The following is a 24,936-nucleotide window of genomic DNA, read 5'->3' as shown; positions in this document are numbered from 1 at the left end:
GTTTGGGGAAGGTTCTTTCTTTGAGAAAGAGAAGGTACGCAATCCCTGGCTATCAGGACAGAGTTCGGCAGTCAGGGATGAAGGGAAGAAAAGGAAATAAAAAGGAAAAGAGATGGCCAGAGATGAGTAGAAACTACATATATATTTGTCTTAGTCTGCTTGGGCCGCCATCACAAAATACTAAAAAGTGGGTGTGGCTTAAACAACAGAAATTTCTTTTCTCACAGTTTTCAAGACTGGAGACCTGAGATCGGGATGCCAGCATGGTCAGCTCCTGGTGACAGCTCTCTTCCTGACTTGCAGACAGCCACTTTCTGCATCCTAACGTGGCAGAGATAGGGAGAGAGAGGGAGAGAATGACAGAAAGAGAGATCTATTCTTATTTGCCACAGTCTTATCAGAGTAGGATCCCTCCCTTATGACCTAATTTAACATTAATTACCTCCTAAAGACACCTATCTATCTCCAGATACACTGGGGCTTCAGCATATGAACTTGTGGGAAACACAAGTCAGTTCATAGTACTATTATAGAGTAATAAAGTACTGTACTATAGTATAGTACATAGTACTGTTATAAAGTAATAAGGAAGGGAAATATCCACAGCATGGATCAGCTTACTGCGATAGTGTGATTTTTAATAAGAAATATATATTTGGTCTTCATCCACTGTTTCTGGCACAGAGTTCCTAAAACTCTTAGAATTTCCTAAGGTGTCTTTTGTTAGGTTAATGATTTTTTGGAAAGCCCCTAAGTTGCCTAAAGTTGGGCTTTAGAAAACTAACCATGTGATTGGATGGTTGTAATTTCCAGTCCCACCCCCCTGACCTACAAAGATGGGAGATGGGCTGGAGATTGAGTTCAACTGCCAACAGCTAATGATTTAGTCAATAATGACTGTGTGAAGAAACCTCCACTGAATCCCCCAAAAAGGACTAGGTTTGAAGAGCTTCTGTGTTGGTGAATAGGCAGGAAGTGGCACATCCAGAGAGAGCGTGGAAACTCAGTGTCCTTTCCTCATATCCTCCCTCTGTACCTCTTCCATCTGCCTAGTCCTGAGTTATATTCTTTTATAATAAACAAGTGATTCAGGAAGTACAATGTTCCTCTGAGTTCTGTGAACTGCTCGAGGATATTAATTGAACCCAGGGAGGGGGTTGTTAAAACCGTCAATCTATAGCTGGTCAGACAGAAGCGGAGGTAATAATCTGAGCCTGCCCCTTGTCTAGAGTGTTCAGGGGGTCCAGTGGGGCGGGAGGGAATCTTGTGGGACTGAGCGCTTACCTTATGTATCTTATGCTATCTCCAGATAGACAAAGTCAGAATTGAGTTGAAGAGTAGGAGGCCCAGCTGGTGTCAGAGAATTACCCAGTGGTGTGAGAAACCCCCTCGCCACACGTTGGAATCAGTGACTGAAATAGTTACTTCCAAACAATACACCTTAATGTTTTATATATATTTATACATTCATAGAAAATGACTAAACGGATATGCTTATTTATGACAGTTGCTTTTCGGTGATTGGATCACGAGTGTTACCTAATTAACTAGTTTTATCTACCTAATTTCTTATAATTAGGAAAAATATTATGAATAAGTGTTATTCAGACTGAACTGACACTCTCGGGAAAATAATCTGCTAACTTCTATAGTGATTTATAACTCCCTCACTCAGATCACTGTAAGTGAAACCGTTCTCTGTTCCAATGAACTCTCAACCTCGAAATGCTTTGGGGAGTTCTCCTGGAGTGTAAATTATGAGATTATTCCTAACCTTGTCAGGTTCTGGTGACATAGTGTCTACTATAATAGAAGCAATTCATAAAATATTCTTTCACCTGAACCAGTTTCAAGTTCTGTGGCTTTATAGCTGCCATTGTTCTTGTCCCTCACAGATTGTTCACTACGAGGAATCCTTTATGGGACAGACAGTTGCGAGCTGATTTTACTTGCTAATTCTCAACACTGTTAGCTTGGCTTCAAGGTGGCATTAGAGGGATGCAAAATAGATGTTTGATGAAAGTGATCTGGGCTCATGTCGGTGCTCTGCAAATACTTTAAAGGTGTGGCAACTGATATTGAGCCAGCCTATCTTTGGGAACTGACAACTAGGGCCTGGGGCAGACAGAAACCCTGGCTTAATTAAGACCTGTTACAAAAATCTCATCAAGGAATTCTTGGAGAGTGAATGGATGCAGTGCCCTGAAATCCTCATAGGCAGCAGGAATAGTAAGCAATATTCAGGCCTCGCTGTTCCTCAGGGGTGCACACAGGGTGACCTCGCTTCAGCAGCTCATTGCAGAAGGTGAGACATCTTCCATTCAACAAGGCAGTCAGGTCTCTGCTGCTGGAGTTGTCTTCTAATCTAAGGGGCACTGCGCTCAACTGAAAGTGTGGACAGTTGGGTACAGGTGTGGGGGGCAGGAAGCAGCAGGGAAGGGCTCTTGTCCACACTGGGCCAAACACAAATCTTCACATATGAAATTTGTACTTCAGTTTGCAGCTGATGAATCCGTTCAGTGGCATCCAAACTTGCTCCAGGACACCTGGAACAATGTGCGCTATTTTTAATACTAGTATCTGTGTTTGTCATGACATTAAAAAGATTGGGAAGCAGGGAGTTAATCAAAGAGCATTTTGCCATCATCTAAATTCAACCCAATTATGAGCATTTAAAGCAAAGGAAGAAGATTTAAGATATTTGGTAGTAAAGTAAAAATCATTCAATATGCAGAGTCAGTGTCTCTGCCCATTTAGCTGCCTCTTTGACTAATGGTCTAATCTGTGGATGGCTTAAAATTTCATTCATTTGGTACTTCCTTTGCTGCCGAGCAAAACCCAGTGCACACGGTTCTCGAAGATGCTCTGCTTAGCTGCATCTTCAGCCACACACTACTCTGGCTGGCAGCTTACCCCATTACAGGGCTAAGAGACCTTGAAGAGTGTTCATTTCACATTTCACTAATTAGGTGTGTGTATTTGACCTTGCTAATCTCTTCAGAGAAACCTGAAAACAGGTATTGCGTTTTTTGACATAATACTCTCTGAGTGAGTATGAGAGGCAAAAGTGAAGCCCCAGACTCAGTATTCAGGAGGTGCCAAATATCCTTATCTATTTGTGTAATCTTAAGAAGACCTCTCATTTCTTGATTCAAAAATCAGACTTAATATTTGCCTTACCAAAGGGTCTGGGATCACAGGAAGGGTATGCCTAAATGACACCCTCAGGTTCATTTTCGAAACATGATGTGCTAGGGACAGTGCTAGTATTGGAGGGGTCCACACTGGAGAATCCTTCAATAGGTTGGTTGACTTTCTCTATAAGAATATGAACACTCAGGGCGCCTGGGTGGCTCAGTCGGTTGAGCATCTGACTCTGGGTTTCAGCTCAGCTTGAGATCTCAGGGTCTCCAGATCAACATGGAGCCCTGCAGTGGGCTCCTGGTTCAACCGGGAGTCTGCTTCTCTCCTCTTCTTCTGCCCCTCCCCCACCTCAAGCACGCATTCTCTTGCTCTCTCTCTCTCTAAAAATAAATATTTTTTTTTAAAAAAAGAATGTGAGCACTCATCAATACATTCAATTTTATAATCAACGTGTTTTTCTTTAAAAAATGCAAACTCTATTTCTGTTTAGTCTATTCGTTTCTATTTATAATATGCTTCTGTTTTTCTCTTTAGATTCAATTACCTTGGAGAGCCATGAGGGCCACAGAGAAAATGCTTTATTGCTGTTTGAGATTTATTTCTTCATAAATGATGAACTTATCTTTTACTGCTTTTCTTGGGGTTAAAAAGAAAACAGAAACATCTAGAAATCTCAAAATCTTCCTCAGTTTTATTCACTTTCCTCCCCCCCACCCAAACCCCCACAGCATCCTTTTAAATTTTAAATCTGATAAAAGAAAGGAAGCAAACATCAAAGCTCCTAAGGCTTTATTTTCATTCTCTACAAAGTGGAAGTATAGGATTGTAGTTGAGAACTTGTGTTCAAGAGTTAAAAAAAAAAAACAGGATTCAAATCCCAGCTGCACTGTGTAACCTTGAACACAATATTTAACCTCAATTTCTTTGTTTCTAAAATAAAATAACAGGCCTCAGAGTGCTGTGTGAGCATGAAATAACAAGAAAAGTACCAGGCACATAGTGATTACACAATAAATCACATTACTGTTATCTATAAAAATTAATTCTGACATAGTAATTATTATTCCTAATTTACTACAGAAAAATAAAGACTCAAAGCATTAAATACCATGTCAGATGTTCATATGGTTGGAGAATCACAATCCATATCTTTTTAACTCCAAAGTATATTTTCCATTCATAGGCAATTGTAGATATATTAGGTTCTTTTATTTGTAAGTTCCAATAAACTAGGCCATCAAACTCTGGTAAGGAATTAAAAACAAACAAACAAACCAAACAAAAACCTGCTGGTCATTCTTGGTCTTTCACAGAACATATATTAATAGTTAATGAAACCCAACCGGAATGGCCTGCTTCAACCTTTTCATCTTCAAATCCAACTGGCCTGTGGTGTGCAGCAACAGGAAAGATCCAGGAAGCTTCTTCACTAACTGAATTTGTTTGTTTGTTTGTTTGTCTCTTTCTCCCCTACTAGGTCTGCATTAACATTTCCTTTCTTTTATGAAAAAAAAATTCAAATGCAAAGAGGAAGGGAAACACTTAATCCACTCTAGTAGGTCTGTCAGACACATGGCCTGTGGAGTAATTTAATCCAGCCCACCATGGAATCTGAAAATTGCTTCTTCCATCCCCTGCTGTACCCGAATCTGAATGTGGGAAGAACAGTCTCAAAAACAAGAGCTCCTGAGTGCTGTTTCTAAGGGACAAGGCCACAGAGGTGCACAACAGTGGGGGGTTATGAATTCAATTTACTCATATTCAGAGCAGTAGACGAGAAATGACTGTAGTTCCATTGTTTCTTAGAAAACTCTGGGTTGGAAAAGAAAGAGAACTCAAAGCTTCTGATTCATTTAAAGATATACAGAGTCAGGTCGGACCCAGGAGCAGAAGGGGAATTTCTGGAAATTCAGATAGCTCCCATTGATAAACTAATCTCTTGCTGACACAAAACTAACATTGTCACCTCGTCAATAACGATGGTGCTTTGTACAAACTACCCCAGTGCGCACACACAGACACACACTAAGAGCTGCTGATTTATAATATTTCTAGATCCTTTAGGAAAAAATAATATATAAATCTGCTTCAATCCTCTTTTAAAAGTTTCTTGGATATTCTTCTTGGAGTACATGTGATTAAAATACTTAATGATGCCTCTTTGCAAAAATAAAAGGCTCTCTATCTCAAGGAGTTATACACCCTGTAATAGTCTCATTAATTTGTTCCCTCTTAATCCCTACTCCAATCTATTTTATTTTATTATTTTCTCTTTCTTGGGTTCTTTAGTGGGATTTTATTATCCATAGGGCTGGAGCATGTCCAAACATGAACATGACGATTACCTTAAATTAGTCCAGTGGCCAAGAAATGTAATACATTATGAAATATAAAGGCATGTTCAAGAAACGCAGTTTGGTAGAGATATTTTCAAGGATTAAAATAATTTTTCCAAGCAAATATTCATCATTATATCCCAGAACACTGCAACACACACAGAAGATGGTATACAAGCCTCCTTCAACTGCATGCCATTCCTGAATCTGGAGGTAAAGACTCTGTTGCTATACCTTGGTATGGTCTCTTCACTCAGCTGTCCATTCAGTCAATTGATTTCCCAAATAATTTTGAATATCCTGATATCTGTAGAGTCTGTGCTATAGGCAAAGATGAAAAGACTAAGTCTCAGAGCAACCTGGCTGGCTCAGTCAGTGGAGCATGCGACTCTTAATCTTGGGGTTGTGAGTTCGAGCCCCATGTTGAGTGCAGAGATTACTTAAAAATAAAATCTTAAAAAAAAAAAAAAGACTAAGTCTTTGAGGGCTAGTTTAATGCATTAGTCATCTCTTATTTGCTGTCTGAACCTAGCAAGTCACTTAAACTCCAAGTTTCAGTTTTAGCATTTACTGAATGGGGATACTACTACTTTATAGCCTTATTGAGAGGATTAAATGAGCTTATCTATGTAAAAGTGCCCAATTGGTAATGTTTCACTCCAGATTTTAAAAAATGTTAATAGGGAATTATTATTCCTGTCTTTGTCAATGTTACCATGACCAGGAAGGGCCTTCTTATTGAGAAAATATGCTACCAGTGACGTTACTGGACAAAATTGGAATATGGACAGTAAATCAGATAAAGTTGTTGGATCAATGTTACATTTACTGAAGACAGGAATTATACTGTGGGTATGTAAGAGAATATGCTTGCTCTTAGGAAATGCACACTGAACTATTTAAGGTAAAGGACCACAATGTAAACAATTTATTCCCAAATGGTTTAGGAAAAAATATACACACATGTATATGTATATGTACATATACTTATATACATACATATATACATATGCGAGGGCATGTGGTAAGCAGATGGGGCAATATTTTAATAATAGGTGAATCTGGGCAAAGGGTATGTGACTTTTTTGATAGTATTCTTGTAAGTTTTCTGTAAGTTTGAAATTAAACCTTACAAATAAAAAATAAAATAATTATAGTAGGAGAGACAAATATAGGGGAAAAAAATGTAACTATCAAGTTTTGGAAATGCTGCACAGCAGAGTCTGGTCTCAGAGATTCACGATGCATAATGGTATATTATAGGCGAAAAGAATTTCGGAAGTAAAAACTTGGATGATTTCCCAAACGCTTAATAGGGAGAGTGGTATCATTTTACTGGTATCATGGGTTGTGCTCTCTGACGTAGACATTGAGATGGAGTTTGGGGTACTAGAGGAAGCATTCTATCCTACCTCAGTCACTGGAAGAGGAAGACCAAGGAGGCAGTTCTCTGCAGCTGGGGCCCACCCTGAGGTAACTGAGAGCAGGACATAGTCTGAGGACCACATGCTCTCCTTACTTCCTGTAGCTGAGGGACCAGCCCTTCCCTGAAGAGAACGTACCTCCATGTCGATCACATTTAGTTACACCAGTTTCCATCCTGCATAATACACTTTAGGAAATAATGCTGTAAACTTTTAAGAGTAAACAAGTTATTTCTCAAGCCAAATATTAATTTAAACTGTCAGAGAGAGAATGCTGAAGTATATGACTACTGCTCTCATATGTAACTTTTGTTTTATTCTTCTGTCTGTCCCTGATGATATATTTCTGGTAATAGAATATGTTATTTAAGGAGTACATTTGCTTGGCATAGTATCTACACAGCATCATAGGTGTAGACATACTACTTTTGATGATAATAGCTGATTTCTCTTAATGCCTTCTTTAAATAAAGCCTTAGATGTTTAACATCGTGAGACCTACTTTGCTCCTAAATAATAGGTATTTAGGGTTTTGAATGAACCATATGGTCACAGTTAAGTACAGTAATTAAAAAAGCATTAGAATTGGTGACAAAGAGACCTACCTGGAGAGCAGTTACCAATACTAACCACCGGTAAGAACGTAAGTGAATTCAACTCCTCTTTCCTTTCTCTATGATAATTGTCAAGTCAATATATGTGGAAACATTTTGCAAACGGCAAAGCACTCTAAAACGCAAGGGATTTGCTTTGTTATTACTTTCATTATCATCCTCATCAAACTTAGAAGTAGTCTTATTACAGAAAGAGTGAATACAGTCACACGGGAAAGATACAGAAGAGTTCAGCCATTGTTTATTCATACATTTGTTCATTCAACAAAGACTCTTTTTTAGCATCTATGATGGATCAGGCTATGTTTTTGGTGCTTCTACCAAAAGAAACGTGCCTTGTTGCCTCAAAAGAGGCATCAATAGTACAAGGTTTAATAGGATGTGGATGTAATTTGTTGTTGTTGGAAGGGCAGAGACTTCAGGCACGGCCACCTATTAATTAAAGCTGATTATTAGTATTACAAATCTGTGCCAGAGTCCAAGCAAGAGAAAGAGAATTCCCCGTGGTTAATCATTTCCCATCTGGGTCCTGCACTCTCATCTCTATCATGGCATGAGCAGTGGCTCCTTTGAAAACGATTTGACAACCAGTTCACCAAGTGTGTGCCTCCCCTCAAAGCAGCTGAAGACCAAAAACACATGGTGTGTCCTAGAATTGTCTTCTCAAGACAATAAAAGCGGACTACAAGAGACTACAAGATCACTGCTTGATCTCAGTGAGAAAGTGTTCTCCTCAATCTCTGTGGCGTTATCCGCAGGAAGGACTGGGGAGCAGACGGCAGAAAAAAAGGAAGAAAGGCAGGTTATATTCTTTTTTTTTAAATTACAGCTCTGTTTAAGAACTTCCCATGGCTCTTAAACATATGAATCCTGTATTCCAATCATCTAAAATGTTCTATCTATTCTCACACTGCTCTATAACAGAATAAATTAATAGCGTCTTTGGTGTATCTCAAACTCCTCCTATCATCTCTTGGAGTACAGAGAAGTGAGAGAAAGACAAGGGGGAGAAATGGGAAGAGAGGGAAGGAGGGAGGAAGAGAAAATGAAATTAGTGGATTTCATTTCATTGACCGTCAGGAGATTTTATAAATTATTGGAAACAGATATTTAGACAAAATTTAAACTAAATAAATTATTTAATAAACAGATGCCAAGTGGAAATGCATAATGTATTGCTAATATGCATAAGCTAGTTTAAGGATTCCAGCATTTTTCCTTGTTTGCTAAACTAAAATACTCCCACACATAACCTTTGCACATTTGAGGGAAAAGCACAGAAATAATAGTCACATTCAATCAATCAGTTTTCAATTTAGTTTGGCAATTGTTTCTATAATATACACATTTTCTTATGTGTTCTGAGAGTTACAGAAGTAATTAAAGACACAGAAACTTAAAGAAGAAAAATACATAAACACCAAAAATTGTTCCCAGATTCATGTCTTTCGCCAAATATCTTATGATGCTCACCTTGCCATTGAACTAATTTTGGCCACATCTTCATAATTCTGGGGCCTGAAATGCTTCTCCCCACTTCCCAGGCCCTGTAAAATGGTTCCTTCAAGGCACAATTCCAGGGCACATTTCCCACCTCCCCAGCTGCTGAGTGGATTCATTTACTGCATTTCATATATGCACCTGATAAAAATATATCATAAAACATATTATGGATTGGTAATTATTGGTTTAGATAAAAGTGTCACCCAGTAGAATGTAAGTGTCTTGACCTCGGGGAAGATGTCTTATTCTGCTCATGAAATGGATAAGGTAGTATTATTATTGAAATAGTGAACACTGTGAGAAACAGAGCAGGGGGAATTATGAGATTACAGATATATGCAAAAACTGTGCAGGACAGAAATTCTTCAACTTCAGCGTCCACCCCTCTGTGCCTCAGCTTCCTCATCTCTAAAAGGATGCTGATAGAATTTACCTCATAACATGTTATGAGGATGAAATGGGTTAATGCATGAGAAATTAATTCAAAATGTGTGGAACTGGTTGAAAAGTTAAAACTTGAAAGGAGGGGCGCCTGGGTGGCTCAGTCGGTTAAGCGTCTGCCTTCGGCTCAGGTTATGGTCCCAGGGTCCTGGGTTCAAGCCCTGCATCGGGCTCCCTGCTCGGTGGGGAGTCTGCTTCTCCCTCTGACCCTCCCCCCTCTCATGTGCTCTCTCTCATTCTCTCTCTCTCAAATAAATAAATAAAATCTTTAAAAAAAAAAGGTTTCTGTTATCCCTCAGTCTCATTTTAACTCTCTAGATAGAGAGTTCCTGCATTGAATTGAGTCCTTTTTTCTGTAGTTTTAAGGCAGAATATTGATCATAAGGAGTTTTAAAATTATTCTTCTTTAAGGCAGGGTTAGGCTAAATAGTAGAGCTGTTACTTAATATGGAGGCCAAAGGTATAACAATGAAGGAGCAGGGAGAGGAATGGCTTCTGTGGTTGGTAAGTTATCCCTCCACCAGCAAGGAAAAATGGTAATTATTTGCTATTAATAGAAAATGTTAGTACAACTGTCATTACTAGGGCCTGAACTGCTATTTTGTTAAATGAAGTGAGATCCTCAAGCTGACCTCAACATTTTCTTCCTGTAGGTTGTCAAATGTCCCATTACAGGAGGAAATGTATTTCCTGGTAACTGTATTAGGGTAAGAGCAATTCCAGATAATTATGATGATCTCCATAAAATCAATTAATTGCTTTACTTCATTTCTCTCTTTCTCTCGCTTTATTCCTCCTTGTCTCTTGAGGGCAGGACAGCCTGAAGACTGGATCTCAGCCTTCAGACTATATGCCTGCATTGTAAGTATTGCCACTTTCCCTCTGGTCAAATACTGCTCCTTCTTCTGATCCATTTCCCCCTCTTCACAACAGTTGTAAACTTCCAGTTGTCCTCTACTTCTCTCTCAACTTTCTATCATGGATCAGTTTTTCAAGACCTGACCATTTTTCTTTTTTGATGGCTCTAATTGGCCCAGCCCTTTTTTTTTTCTACCGTAGCCACTGGCCTTCAGTTCAAGACATCACGTGTGGTTTTCTGTATGGGTGTCAGTTCAATTCAGTAAGCATTTCCTGACAACTGCAACAAGCCTTCATGTTGGCCAAAATGAGTTAACCTGACGAAGGCAAAACGTAAGTCCACTATGTTTCCGCTAGAATTACTCAATGATTAAATTTTGAGAAGGGCCTTTAGAGATAGTCTAGTCCCCCACATTCCCATAGAGTTTGGGGCGATGATAGAAGTTCTATATGTGTGGCTACTGAGCACTTGAAAGGTGCCTAATACCATTCATGAAATGAATTTTTAATTTTATCTCATTTAATTAGTTTTAATTTTAATGTAAACGGCCATATGTAGCTAGTGGCTACTTTAAAATGGATTTTATACATGAGAAAACGCACCTACAAAAGTGAAAGTTACTATCTTAAGATCCTATAGCTAATCTTAACCCTGTTTTTTTCTTTCAAAACCCACAATCGACCCCATAGCAAATTCTAACCTTAAAATATATTCACTATTGGGGCACCCCGAGTGGCTCAGTCAGTTAAGCATCTGACTCTTGATTTTGACTCAGGTCATGGTCTCGGGGTCCTGAGATCAAGCCCTGCATCATCAGGCTAACTGAGTGTAGGGCCTGCGTAAGATTCTCTCTCCTTCTCCCTCTGCTACGCCCCCACCACCAACCCCGCTCAAGCACTCTCTGTCTCTCTCTCTCTCTGAAAAGGAATTAAATAGATATATCTCCACTATCTGAAAACTTCTCACCATTCCCACTGTTTCTACCCTCCCCCAAGCCATTGTCTTCTCCCTCTGCTTCCATCCTTGCGTACAAGGATGACATACAAGACCTTGCATGAACTGGCTCCTACCACTTTTTGACATCATTTTACCAATCTCACACTCATTCCCACACTTGGCTCCTTGCTGTCTTCTGACACTCCAAACACACTACCCAGGTCTTTAGACTTGTGGTACCCTCTGCCTCTAGAGCTCTTACCCCAGTATCTGCGTGGTACATGTCCCCACTCCTTTCTTCTCAAAGAAATTATATAGAGCTGTGTCCACTTAACTGTGCAACATTTGGAACACAAGATTTGTGAGAAAAAGTGGCTAACTCCTACACATACAAAGAAGGACATAGGGTCACCTGAGAAAAATTGAAATGCCAAGGATATGCCTCAGCTTGAGGTCTGAATTGATACTATTGATCCCAGGATAAAGCTTAAGGCAAAAACTGGTCTGGAACCAGTAAAAACACTTAGGCTCTGAAGGGAAAACTTGGGAAATGCCTTATAGGGATACTTTGATTTTCAAATTACAGGTTTAAGGAGTCCCCACCAATAACAATAACAATAACAATAATAATAATAATTTTCGCTGAAGATGAGTTCACAGTCAGAACTTCCAAAGCACTCAAGGAAAGAAAGAGTCCTGAAGGACAGTGAATCAATGTAGGACTCATATCCAAGAACCAATGATAACAGAAAAGTTTGTGACTTTCAAATGTTTTATTCCAGTATGAAACATACCAACAACTCCAAAATTTGCAGAACAGTCCAGCAGACGGGAGTAGCCTTTTAGTAAGAAGAACCGATATTATTGTGGGAGTCCAAAGGCAACCTGGAGACAGAATTTTTCCTTCCTCTGGGAAGCTGTCTTTTTCTTTTAAGGTTTTTTTTTTTGTTTTTTTTTTAATTTTTATTTATTTGAGAGAGTGAGAATGAGAGAGAGAGAGAGTACATGACGGGGGGAGTGTTAGAGGGAGAAGCAGGCTCCTCGCTGAGCAGGGAGCCCGATGCGGGACTCGATCCAGGGACTCCAGGATCATGACCTGAGCTGAAGGCAGTCGCTTAACCAACTGAGCCACCCAGGCGCCCCTCTTTTAACGTTTTTAACAGATTGAATGAGGCCCACCCACATTGTGGAGGGAGGGTGGTCTGCCTTCTCAAAGTCTGCTGGTTTAAATGTTAACTGTATCCAAAAAATACCCTCACCGAAACATCTAGAATGATGTTTGACCGAATATCTGGGTACCGAGGCCTGGCCTTCTTGACACATAAAATTAATCATTTCAAACCCCAAAACGTTGTCCTAAATGCAAGGCAGCAGCCCGGGTTGCAATGTCCTATGATTTTAGCAACTTTGTTTGAGCGTGTAATCTTACAATATTATATCGTAATATTTCACCTGAAATTTCTATATGCGTAGCCAGAGAAAACACAGACAATTCCCTGGGTGACGAATGTGTGTATTTGTTTAGCCTGTAGTGATTGTTTCTTTTTGAAAAGTTGCATCATTTGGTCCCTAATTTGTTTGCATGACCATCTCACTCACTGTTTGAAACAGAGTGGCGTTTCAAAAGGAGATTGAAATAAATGACATTTTTTAAAAATGACGGTAATATTGGTATGATCTACCCTCCTGTCTACTTTCTTCCCGTATAAAAGAAAATAAGCTCTAGGAAGGGAGGGCATTCCTGCCTGTGTTTTATATTGCTCCATTCTATTTCCAACTCTCTCTCTTTCATCACTACAACAACTCACAAACATAATAAACAGCACCTTTCTCTAAGAGAGGCGGAATAAAAATACCTTAAGACTTCTTTCGGAATTTCGATCTTAAAGTTTTTATTTTTGCATGTGTGAACAGTTAGCATCTAATTATTTATATTGTTCCCAAGTAGGATATAAATGCACCTGCCTCTTTCTATGCCTCAGAATACCCAATGTCCAGTTTCCATGTCAAAAAGCATTAGCACTTATACTACATAAATAATAAAATAGATGGAGAGACTCAATATTTTATGATAACCTAAAACACTCACAAAAAAAGCTATTTTGAACTCCCTCAAGCCAATCAAAGACCTCCATTTGGATGCAGAAAATACAAGAGATGATTTTCCCTGTCAAAAATAATTATTCTATTTAATAATATATTTTGAGCAACGACTACATTAGGCATCATCTACAAGACATGCATAATAGAAAGTGAGAATAGAATGGGAAGTTTCAGTTGACGCCATCATGGAGGTTTTTGTCAAATAAACCACTTTTACCAAGAAAAATAAAGTAAAGGAAGGTCCTCAAGATCCAAGAAATGAAACTAATTGTGCAGACAATTCTTTTTACCCCAAGCAATTCTGACTCCAAGAATAAAGGTAAGAGAACTTAGGCAGGTTTCATCATTGCTTTGTTCCTGAAGCTAGATGTCAGCTCAAAGCATCCCAGTTGTGTGTGAACATTTGGCTTCCCTAATAAGACACATGTAGCAGAAAGCCCCTTCTATAGAATTAAATTGTCAGCTTGCCCAGACCTTTTTTTCCTGCCCCAGCAGGAATCCTCCTGGTTGAGATAGCATGTTTCTTCTGTACCAGGATCTGCATAATCATTACCTCATGTGCACCCTGCATGGGTCCATCCACTGGATGGTTAGTGTCTATGATCGTCCTCCATCCGGATTCGTGCCTGCTTTTGTCCTCATCTGCTTGCCTGGCTTTTAACTCACTCTTACTCCAGTGTTGGATATTTTGGACATGGTGGCCTACATCTGTCAGCTTTGTTTCAGTTCACTGCTCCTTCCTAAATGATCTGAACTGTTGAAGGATTTTTTTTTTTTTTAACAAGACACCAAGCCTAGAGTAACAAATCTGGAATATCTATACATTGTTCTGGGCCAAGTTTCCAGCCTTGTCACCAGACTCCACCGACCTGTGATAGTATTGACACAATGGGTCTGAAAACAGGAGTCCGGTGTGATAATGATTTACAGTAAAACTATAAGTAAAGTAGTTTTTCTCTCTCCTAAACTTTCTTTGTAGGTTATTATTAAAACGCACAGACACGTTGGAAAAAGTGCAATGTAATCAATGATGTGTAAACCTAGAAGCATATATATAATAGAGAAAAGAGAATAATATTGTGTTTCATTGTCTCGGATATATTCTAGGTGCCACTTAATGATATAGCAAAAGGCAGTATGATCCCTGACCTTTAGTAACTCATGACTTAAAGAACACAGTATGACTTACATGGAATTTGAAGAACTAGGATTATTTGCATAGAATATTGAGGCTTATTCAACTTGAGACTTGATAACTTATAGTTATCTCTACTGTTAAAACTCCAACCTTACCTGATAAAATCCTGCTACCTTGACCTTTTGAAAGGTAATTCTTAAAATATGCAATATTTAACTTGAAAGCATTTTACTTCCATTGATTAAATAAACTGGGTGGAATAAATAGAACATAGTATGTTTTCTTTTGCTAGAATATAATATATTTTTGCCTCCAATAACAAAGTGAAGGGAGCTACCAATAAAGACGTACTAAGAACTAGTTTTTCTATGAGGCTTTTTGCACATACTAGTGCATTTAGTCCTAATAAGGAACTAATAATCAAACATATTAACAAATTCCATATAATATGGAAAATGTGGCTCAGTATAACAACAAATTTCTAAATAACTAGTAGATGCAGCAGAGTCAAAATTTGAATGATGTCTATTTGACTTCAAAATCCATACTCTTCAAATTGCATCCTAGAAAAAATCCTTCCTAGAATTAAACAACCAAGAACTAAAATCCCAAATAATCCTAAAATTGTCTTCCATGAATGTAACAAAATTTTATTGGCAATTTCCCCATGATGTTCTACTCTGCTTGCTCCAGTATCCTCATATAGGGATATTCTTGGTTTATCTATTCCTGATTTGTATATTTTCTTCATTTTCTGTAAGTTTCCCCCTGAATTGGTCTAAGAAGCAAGTCCCCTTAATCTGTTACTGTGTCCCTATTGATCAATCCCTAAAACATGATAGGCATTCAGTAGATGTTATTGAATAGAATAAATAAACGACTGTAAAGAGGGACACATATTTTTGAATTACTCATATATCTTGGTTTTTATAGAAATCTAATGATATCAGTAATCATTCGAATTATGGGTTATTTTATGTTAGCATGTTTCTTCTAGTGCTTTTCTTTAAGCTAGCAATATCATATTTTTAAAAGTAGATTAATTGGGGGCGCCTGGGTGGCTCAGTCGTTAAGCATCTGCCTTCGGCTCAGGGCATGATCCCGGGGTCCTGGGATCGAGCCCCGCATCTGGCTCCCTGCTCGGCGGGAAGCCTGCTTCTCCGTCTCTCACTCCCCCTGCTTGTGTTCCCTCTCTAGCTCTCTCTCTCTCTTTCTCTCTGTCAAATAAATAAAATAAAATCTTAAAAAAAACAAACACATGGACTAAAATAGATTTAAAAAAAAGTAGATTAATTGACTAACATCTGGTTTTTATTAATCTAAATCTTATAATTTATCATGTTTACCATAAAATGCAATTGAGAAATTTAGTTTTACTCCCTGAGTATCATATCTGGTTTTTAAAATGTTATAGCAGAAAAAGAATGTATTGAGCACCTACTTCTAGGTTGTTGAGTACTAGGAGCCCCCTTCTACCTGTGGCTTTGATGTTACATCTGTACTTCTTCACAGTACTGGACTTAGTGGTTAAGTATAACATCTCTCCACACATAACCATTATTATGGTATATTGACAGAGACTCACAAAGCTCACATGAATTTTAGCTGTCATCTTTTTTCTCCCTACTAATTTCCAAGTGAGGATATAATTTTTCATTTCATTATCACTCTGTATGTTTTTCTCTTTATATACTGTACTTTACTTCTTCCTTTTATTTTGCTTCCTTTGATAGCTTAACAGTTGGATATAAGAGAATGTCACTCTTATTTATTTCCTTTTTTCTCTCTACCGATGGCAAGGAAATTAGCACCTTAATGGAAGATGTACTGTATAGAACACATTAGTTTCATTGAACTCTTAAAGACATGTCTGTGTTGTATTATGACAAAACTTAAAGAAGCCATTGCAATTTTCCATCTCAACTCCCATGGTCACACAAAATGATGGTAATAAAAACGGGAGTCTTGGACAGCAAGCTGAGCCTCTTTAACATTGTTATCAACCCAAGAGAGAAGCAAGGATCACATTTCCTCCTGTGTGAAAAGATGAGCCAATGGAGAACTGGTAGAGGACATTAAATTACCATGTTTCCTCAGATATTCTAACGACGTTCATTTGCCCTTTGCTCCCAGAGAAGGTCTAGGATATTGAACATAGAAAACAGGAGTCTATGATGCACTTCTGAATAAAATTTCAATTGTTAGCAAAGTAAAAATTTCTTCAGAGTAGTTTTGTGAGGACAATCTTCCCATATTATTTAAGACCTGCCTCACAAAATTCTACGTGGCAGAACTTTTATGGTTTAGAGGAATTAACACCATTTACTTTACCACTATACAATTAGCAGGCTCCCTCTGTAAAAACTATAGGATGTACCATCAAAAATTTACAGGATGATAGCATACCACCTAGAAAACAGCATATTTTGGGGGGGAAAAGGCCAAAAACAAATACATGTGTATCATGTTTAAATTATCTTTCAGAGCTCACTTGAATATTGTCTGTGGTACAAGTCGTATTTCATAGTTTACTGAGATCAGATGCAAAAACTATCTTTATTGATTCTGAAATTAACCGTAATAGACTTTTGTTATAATTAAAATGTGTGTGTGGCTTCCAGCTCTCTGTAGGACAAAAGTAGCTACCTATACTTTAATCCCTCCATACATTCTCCAAAAACGCTCCAAAACTACCAGAAGAACAGAAAATCAGCTAAGATCCATGTTTAACCAAGTCTAGGAGACACCACTACACGAATACCTGAAACCAAGAGAACTGGATCCAGAGCCCATACTGGCAGAGAGGATGAAGGAATTTTGCACAGGGAGCAGTGTGCAAAGCAGTGGGGTCATGGAAGTGGCCTCTCAAAAATAACACCTGATAGGTATCACTCCCGGGGAGACTGGATTCTGTCTCTATTGGGGTAATATTGAGAAGAGCCCTGAGACTTGGTTGAGTAGACCACTAGGGGCTAAAAGGAGTTTGGTGACAGTCTTGGAAAGGCAGTACATTGAGGGAAGAGCAAGCCAACTTTGAAAAGTGAGGTGTTCTTTACTGGCTTAATGGTGAAGAGGGGGAAAAATAGATGCAACTAAAGATATTATAAAGAGGCTGAAAAAAGATAGTCTCAAAAACTAGAAAAAAGGTAGGTAAAAACATACCATTTGTTGGGGCACTTGGGTGGCTCAGTCAGTTAAATATCTGACTTTTGATTTCAGCTCAGGTCATGATCTCAGGGTCGTGGGGTAGAGCCCTGCATTGGGCTCTGCACTCAGCACAGAGTCTGCTTGTCCCTCTCTCCCTGTTCCTCCCCCGGCTCACATGTGTGCATGTGCTCTCCGTCTCAAATAAATAAGTAAATAAAATCTTTAAAAAACAAAACAAAAACATACCACTAGTTTTTAAAATTAATTTCATGTGGCTCAGAAGAGAGTGCTAAGTACCCAAGAGATATCCAAAGCACTTAAGGCATCCCATTGAATTATGTGTTACTATCTAAAAAAAAAAAAAAAAAAGTGATACAACACAGATAAACAAAAAATGAATCCAGTATCTGTGAAAGTCCACACAAGAAGAAAACAGAAGATAAAGTTTAAAAAGTTCTGCAGATGAAAACACTAAAAATAGCTAGGAATCAGAGGAAAAACTATTACATAATGTTCCAAGAGGAATTAAGTAAAATTAAGCACTTGTAGGCATAAAAGAACATCACGAATTCTGAATTTAAAAATTCAATATAGTAATGCAAAAATACTAACAGATGTGAAATCAGAGCTGACCAAACCTAAGAAAGAAATTAAAGAATAAGACAAAATCATTTCAGAAAGGAAAAATTAAATTACAAGATCTAAGGCAGATAGACATGACCAAAACACAAGGACATAAGACTATAAGTATAGGGGCGCCTGGGTGGCTCAGTTGTTAAGCACCTGCCTTTGGCTCAGGTCATGATCCCAGGGTCCTGGGATTGAGCCCCGCATCGGGCTCCCTGCTCAGCAGGGAGCCTGCTTCTCCCTCTCCCACTCCCCCTGCTTGTGTTCCCTTTCTAGCTGTCTTTCTGTGTCAAATAAATAAAATCTTTAAAAAAAAAAAAAGACTATAGGTATAGAAAGGATCAGAAAAAAAGTGACGATATAAAAGACCTTTTCAGACCTTTAAAAAAGACCTGACAGAAGATCTTTTTTAAAAAAAATATTTATTTATTTATTTATTTAACAGAGACACAGCGAGAGGGGGAACACAAGCAGGGGGAGTGGGAGAGGGAGAAGTAGGTTTCCCACGGAGCAGGGAGCCCGACGCGGGGCTTGATCCCAGGACACTGGGATCATGACCTGAGCTGAAGGCAGACGCTCAACGACTGAGCCACCCAGGCACCCCTGAAAGAAGATCTTTTAAGTATCTAAGTGGATAGAAGAAAAATGAAATAATTGAAAATTTTAATATAAAAATTATAACAACATTTTTAAAAACTGTAACTTAAGAAAACTTTGTTAAAATAAGACTTGAATCTCATATTGAAAGTTCCCATCAAGTGTGTGGGAAAAATCAGCCCAGTACTGTCAACTATAAGACATATGGCAGTGAACTAGTACACTTGAAGTAAAAAACCCTTGGGGCCACAGTCAAATATGAGGTAATTAACAAGCAAAAAAAACTGTTGGCATCTATTTTTCTATTAAAGATTTATTTATTTATTTGAGAGAGAGAGAGAGAGAGAGTACATGAGTGGGGGAGGGTCAGAGGGAGAAGCAGGCTCCTCACTGAGCAGGGAGCCCGATGCGGGACTCGATCCTGGAACTCCGGGATCATGACCTGAGCCGAAGGCAGTCGCTTAACCAACTGAGCCACCCAGGCGCCTGGCATCTATTTTTCAACAGCAACATACTATGCAAGAAACAGTGAAGTAATATTTTTAAGAAAACCAAAGAAAGAATCAATGAAAAAATTAATATTCAGCCAAACGTATATCACAGCTATAAAAACTCAGTTTTAACTTAAAAACTTGTGGCAACTTTGGCCTCATGAGCTCTTCCTGAGGGAGATCCTAGTGGGAGAGTTTTACCCAACCAAGATCACAGTGGAGAAACTAGTAAAATGACTACTGGTGAATAAAGTAAATATTTGATAGTAAATCTAAGACTAAAATAAATGTGAGGATAAAAATAGAATAATACTACCTAGGGGCGCCTGGGTGGCTCAGTTGGTTAAGCGACTGCTTTCGGCTCAGGTCATGATCCTGGAGTCCCTGGATCGAGTCCCGCATCGGGCTCCCTGCTCGGCAGGGAGCCTGCTTCTCCCTCTGACCCTCCCCCCTCTCATGTGCTCTCTCTCTGTCATTCTCTCTGTCTCAAATAAATAAATAAAATCTTTAAAAAAAAAAAAAAAAGAAGAATACTACCTAAATGTTCTACGGTAATATGGAAACGTTCTATGATAATATGGAATGAACACAAGTTTTTAAATGTAAAGAGAAAGGAAAAAATAGAATAAGCTCATTGAATGCTAAGGAGCTAGTCAAAGGCTATCAGTTGAAATTGACAAACTGCATCATTTAACTGAATAAATGCATCGTGTAAAACTACCACAAACCTCAGTGGCTTAAAGTGAAAATCATGTTCTCGTGAATGGGCTAAACTTTGCTGAACTAGGCCACTGATCTCAGCTTGTCTCAATCTCACCTCTGGGTGTTCACTAACCTAGGTGGGGCTCAGCTGAGGAGTTTGGCTTTACTCCACCTGTCTCTCATCTGCATCCCAAGATTTTCGAACTAGCCAGCCTTAATCTTCTCATGCCAATGGAAGAAGAGCAATAGCACCCATGGAAGCACACAGTTCTCTTGAAGCTTAGCCTTAAAAATTCATACTATTGTTTTTATCTCATTCTATTGGTCGAGTAAAGTCAAATAGTCAAACTCAAAGTCAAAAGGCAGGAAAGAATGCAAGTATGCCCCAACATAACATGAGGGCACTATAAAATTACTTGGCAAAGGGCATGGACACAGGGACAGTTGGACAATCAGAGCTCATAACAGTCTGTACCACAAACAAATAGGAGGAGCCTAAGTAAAGAAAAAGGGACCATGTCATTTTATGAAGTTATTAATATGAAAATTAACACTAGAACAAAATACAAAATGTCATTAATAGCAAAAATATATAAAATCAAAATAAAAATAAAAAAAACAAAAAGAAAGCAGATCATATTGTGAAAGAAACAAAAATGTAACATAATGCATTTAGTAATTTTAACTCAATGTGAGCAGACCCCAAATGTATTAGTCACATAACAAATGTAAATAGGCTTAGATGACCTAATAAAACTATTTTCTAATTGGCTCACCAGTCGTATCTCAAAAAACTCCATGCTGACTATCAGCAACAAAGCTAAGGAGAAAAAGTACTAAAAGCAAAATTAAAGACACGAGCAAAGGAATCTTGGAAAAATTCAAGTAAAATAATGCAGAGGTTGCAATGTTGCTATCTGACAATGTTAACAATCAGGCAAGAAGCATTAAGCAAGAAGTATGAAAAACAATGCTTCACAACACGAAATATACAATTCACAATGAAGACAGAGCAATTATGAATAGCTGTGCACCAATCAACATAGCAGCAAACGTCACAAAGACACAGAAGATCATATAAGAAGAAATATATAGGAACCCACTAGTAGGATACTTTAAACACAGAGCTCCTTGCTCGAGACAGATCAAGTAGACCCAAAAAAAAAAAAAAAAATGTAAATAAAATAAATAGGAAGGATATAAAAGACCTAAACAATTTAATCAGTAAGATATAACCTATGGATGTATATAAAATTTGGCACTCTGAAACACATTCTAAAATTAAAAATTGTAGGGGCACCTGGGTGGCTCAGTTGGTTAAGCATCTGACTCTTGATCTTAGCTCAGGTCTTGATCTCAGGGTCATAAATTCCAACCCCATGTTGGGCTCTGGGCTGAGTGTGGAGCCTACTTAAAAAAAAAATGTACAAAGAAATTGTAAATTTTTCTTGATGCCTACAGCTAAAGATAATAAAAAGCACCTGTGGTTGAACAAGTCTGTGTTTGCTACTTCCTATAGCAAGTGAGTATGCACACTGGGGAAACTGTGAACTGTCTCAATACAAGGGTGTTAGGAATGGTTTGTTATAGGATTTGGCCCTATGTTACATAATTTTGGGAAAGGTTCAAAGAAGTGAAAGTTTTATCTGGATTGAGTGCTGTCAGAAAGGCAGTGTAATTTATTGATTAGGTATCTTGCTTTTTATTTAGGAGGGAGGAGGAGCTAAGTGGACTTACTATAACTGATAAAGAAGAAGCAGTCAGTCGCTCATGTGAATTGGGAGAGGGGGATGTTTGATCATTTTTTATGATCTGCACTATTTTTGCCCTGTTTTTAGTGTTCCAACATGATCATACCATGATCTTGTTTTACCCTGTGTCATTATAATCACAGAGTCACATCTCATGTTGGTGTTCTGTGAAATTCCGTGAAAACAAATATGCCATTTAGGGTATTGTACAAGACCACCACCCTGGTTTCTTCAAATACTCAATGCAGTGACTGTAAAGATAGATCCACAGATTCTTTGATATTTATCTCTTCATCAAGTGCAGCTTAATTCTTTGTCTCTTGACTGCAGTTTCCATTATGATCCCAGGCTCTCTCTCTGTCCTCTCTCAATCCTTCGTTTCAGGGGAGCCAGCTGCTGTGTTTTGGAAAGTGCTCTGAAGAGCCATATGTGGCAAGCCAGAGAGGCCTCCTGTGAAGTCAACATGCACACCAGAACTACGGGTGTGAACATGTGGGTGAACTTTGAAGACTAGCCTTTAGCCCCAGTGAGTCTCCAGATGACTGCAGCCCTTGTTCTCATCTTGACCGGCCCTAAGCCAGCATCACCCAGCTGAACTGCTCTGGGATTCCTGACATACTGAAACTGCGAGGTGATCATGTTTTGTTGTTGGAAGCCATTGAGTTTGAGGGTATTTGTTATGCAGCAGTAGATAGCTAATAGAGAAAAAAAGTTTAGATTAACTAAGACTAAAGAAATATAATATTACCATAGGGGCGCCTGGGTGGCTCAGTCGGTTAAGTGCCTGACTTTGGCTCAGGTCATGATCTCAGGGTCCTGAGATTGAGCCCAGCATTAGGCTCTGCACTCAACAGGGAGTCTGCTTCTCACTCTCCCTCTGCTCCTCCCACCACTCGCACATGCTCTCTCTCTCTCAAATGAATGAAATCTTAAAAGAAAAGAAATACAATATTCCTATAGCTAACAGACACTAAATTTAACAAGCAAGGCAATGTATAAAAATTTTTGATGGCATAGAGACATTTTAATAGGGACTGGAAAACAGATGATATGAAGACTTCTTTCTCAACTATGATAATGTTATCGTGGTTATGTAACAGAATGTACATATTTTTCAGAAATGCAAGCTGAAGTATTTAGGGTTAAGTGCCATGATGTCTCTGCAATTGGCTTTCAGAATAGTTCAGCCAAAAGAGTAGTATACATAAACACATAGAGCAAATGTAGCGATGTATTAACAATTGCTTAAGCTAATTTGTGGATATATGGCGGTTCATTTTTTCGCCCTTAAGAAATTCAAACATTTGTCTATGTTTGAATTTTTTCATAATAAACAGTTGGAGGGAAATTACATAAAGGTGCCCTGGAAAGAAATTTGACAATATGTACAAATTGCCTTAGAGCTTGCCAGATCCTTTGACCCAGTAATTTTGCTCCTTGAAATGTAACTCAAGAAAATAATCAGAGATGTGGCATAGGTTTGTATAACAGGACATTTATTTCAGTGCTGTTATAATTGCCAAAATTTGTAAGTAATGCCAATTCCAGAGTAGAGAATGAGTAAATAAATCACGGTATAGTCATGTGATGGTATATTTTGCTGTAACTAAAAATAATGTTTTAGGGCTCCCGGGTGGCTCAGTTGGTTAAGCGACTGCCTTCAGCTCAGGTCATGATCCTAGAGTCCCAGGATCAAATCCCACATCGGGCTCTCTGCTCGGCGGGGAGTCGGCTTCTCCCTCTCCCACTCCTCCTTCTTGTGCTCTCTCGCTCTCTCATTCTCTCTCTCAAATAAATAAATAAAATCTTTAAAAAAAATAATGCTTTATACATGCTCAATAACATAAGAAATTGGGTTACTATTAAATTTTTTTTTTTAGATTTTTTATTTATTTATTTGACAGAGAGATAGAGAGAGAGCACAAGTAGGCAGAGTGGCAGGCAGAGGGAGAAGGAGAAGCAGGCTCTCCACTGAGCAGGGAGCTGGATGTGGGGCTCAATCCCAGGACCCCAGGATCATGACCTGAGCTGAAGGCAGCTGCTTAACCGACTGAGCCACCCAGGTGCCCCTGGTTTACCATTAAATATTGAATGGAAATACCATATACAAAATATGCAGCAGGATTTTAAAATTATATACTATCATAGAAATTATATACATAGGTTACTTTTTATTTATTTTTGAAAGAAAATATGCCATGAGATGTTAATGTAATTGTTCACGATTAATAGAATCATAGTGGGTATATATTATTCTTTATGCATTCCAACATTTTTTTCTAAAAGGAGTATGTATTTCTTTTATAACAGAAACATTGATAATTTAACTTTAGTCATTTTTATATAATTATATTTAAAATGTTTTATGTTATATAAAGATGTTAATCCTTTATATAGAAAATACTTTGGGAAGACATAGGTTTAGCAACTGGACACATTGTGAATATCTGAAATCTAAATCAACCCTTTTTTTGTATACAACAAAAACATATATAACATATCACAATTCAATATTTACTGGAGTTTGGCAATTAGATTTCATTTCATGATATCTTATATTTTGTTTCAGTAGAGTGACTTTTTCTTGTATTGCCATAATTGACCTAAATTTGTACACAATACATTTAGCTTTAACTTAAGCTATTACTTTAGGTTTTAGCTCTGCCTTACTTGATTCAGGAAGAAGTTGTGATCTTTGATGGTTTTTCAGTGTGAGACATTGCTGCTCAAGTCCCTGTAAACGCCTCAATCTGCTGTTTGTCATCTAAACTGGGAGTTTTGATCATATTTAAGGGAAGAAGCTCCGTTTCTTGTGCATTTATTTCAGACCCTTGCTTTGATGGATCAATCTTGTTTAACATGAACTTTGAGTGCTTTTGTAAACCCTTCTTTATTCTCTCTTCTCAGTTCCCTGTGTTCAACCAAAATGCCTTTGGTTGATAGAAGCAGCCCAACTGTATTAAATCACCAAAACATCAGTCTAGTTCAAGCACACTTTACCTGATTACAGATAGTCAAGTCAATCTCTTTTCCTGTAGTGGAAAGAGAGAAAGAGGGAAAGAGGAAAGAAAGAAAGAAGAAAGAAAGAAAGAAAGAAAGAAAGAAAGAAAGAAAGAAAGAAAG

This window comes from Mirounga leonina, unplaced genomic scaffold (assembly GCF_011800145.1).
Source record: "Mirounga leonina isolate KUSES-001 unplaced genomic scaffold, KU_Mleo_1.0 Mir_170, whole genome shotgun sequence".
In the NCBI taxonomy this organism is placed as follows: Eukaryota; Metazoa; Chordata; class Mammalia; order Carnivora; family Phocidae; genus Mirounga; species Mirounga leonina.
Note: the sequence above shows the minus strand (reverse complement) of the source record.